Raw genomic sequence first — 2,151 nt, 5'->3', positions numbered from 1 at the left:
CAGCAAACTTGTACAACAATGAACCAAGTGCATTGAAACGCAAGGAGACTATGCCGAAAAATGATGTTCTTGTAAGTTTCGTATTTGGTTACAAAAAAATTTTATAACTACTTTGCGGATAATGATTGACTTAACCCACGTACAACTGCGTGTTTCTTGATTCTATTTAGTAAAAAATGCTAATAATGGCTTCAATCGTTCACGGGCATCACGTCAGATAATATTGTGGAATCTGCACAGTATTTCAACGGGACAGCTGCTCATCATCTTCAGGTGCGTACTGATGCGTTGCTGCAGTCGCTCGCCAATATATGCCCATGCACTCTAGAAAAGCGAAGCCGCCAAGGGGTAGGGCTACAACATCATCGTAGACGAGTCATAGATTCAGTGATGGTGCCCAGTTCAATAGAGAAACAGGATTTCAACTTAGCAAGACATGGGAACTAGCATTGAAGGTACTAAGGCATCGTCGTCCGGAGACGAATGAATCCGAGTCAACGGCAGCGAGCAAATTCCATCGCCTTAAACGCCCATCATCGCAGGAACATAAACTATGCAGACTCACTGCGTTTAATTTCACAGATAAACAACCGAGGGACGCTATCGATGCTGGAAAAGGAACTAAATTTGGCGCCCACTCCAAAGGATTTTATCAGCGACGTTGAGCAAGATGTCTCGAGACTAGCCAGTCAGACTGCTGAAGCAGTAAGGCGAGATAGTTGCAGGGCCATAGCTAGGATGCTCGCACCCAAGCAGAACATCAACGCTGAAGCAAGAAATGCACACCGTTCTTTAAGAGAAGACACAGAAATGGAAATTTTACCTGCTGACAGGAGAAACGTCACTTTCCTTCAGCTTGCAACCTCTTACTTTGGCTAGATGAACGATTAACTGCAGGATTCAGCGCATCGACGTCTCCAGAAGGATTCAACTGGTGCAGTACAACAGAAGACATCCGCCATCCTCAAGTGCAACCAGTTTCTTGAACATCTTAAAAAGACCTTAATAGTGAAAGGGCCAGTTTCACCATGACTTTATTTGTTTTCTACGACACATAAGGAAGGGGTTCCGCTTCGCCCCATTGTGAAATTTTGTGCAGCTTTCACAACATAGCCGAGGCGACGCCCGTCAACCAATGAAGCATTTATTACGCCGGGAAAGTCTCAAACAACATAACAACAATAATAATAATAACAATATTTATTCACTCTTTGATGTTTTGCAGAAGGATGTACGACGTGCATTCAAGTTCTAAGGCCCTCGATTTTTCTTCTAATTAACTACTCACCCGAAATCGATGAAACTGGCGTTACGTCTCGACGTAATCGCCCTGCAGACGTACACATTTTTCACAACGCAGACGCCATGATTCCATGGCAGCGGCGAAGGCTTCTTTAGGAGTCTGTTTTGACCACTGGAAAATCGCTGAGGCAATAGCAGCACGGCTGGTCAATGTGCGGCCACAGAGAGTGTCTCTCATTGTTGGAAAAAGCCAAAAGTCACTAGGAGCCAGGTCAGGTGAGTAGGGAGCGTGAGGAATCACTTCAAAGTTGTTATCACGAAGAAACTGTTGCGTAACGTTAGCTCGATGTCCGGGTGCGTTGTCTTGGTGAAACAGGACACGCGCAGCCCGTCCCGGACGTTTTTCTTGCAGTGCAGGAAGGAATTTGTTCTTCAAAACATTTTCGTAGGATGCACCTGTTACCGTAGTGCCCTTTGGAACGCAATGGGTAAGGATTACGCCCTCGCTGTCCCAGAACATGGACACCATCATTTTTTCAGCACTGGCGGTTACCCGAAATTGTTTTGGTGGCGGTGAATCTGTGTGCTTCCATTGAGCTGACTGGCGCTTTGTTTCTGGATTGAAAAATGGCGTCCACGTCTCATCCATTGTCACAACCAACGAAAAGAAAATCCCATTCATGCTGTCGTTGCGCGTCAACATTGCTTGGCAACATGCCACACGGGCAGCCATGTGGTCGTCCCGTCAGCATTCGTGGCACCCACCTGGATGACACTTTTCGCATTTTCAGGTCGTCATGCAGGATTGTGTCCACAGAACCCACAGAAATGCCAACTCAGGAGGCGATCTGTTCAACAGTCATTCGGCGATCCCCCAAAACAATTCTCTCCACTTTCTCGATCATGTCG

The sequence above is a fragment of the Schistocerca nitens genome, chromosome 4, assembly GCF_023898315.1.
Source record: "Schistocerca nitens isolate TAMUIC-IGC-003100 chromosome 4, iqSchNite1.1, whole genome shotgun sequence".
Classification (NCBI taxonomy): domain Eukaryota; kingdom Metazoa; phylum Arthropoda; class Insecta; order Orthoptera; family Acrididae; genus Schistocerca; species Schistocerca nitens.
This window is presented reverse-complemented; position numbering follows the sequence as displayed.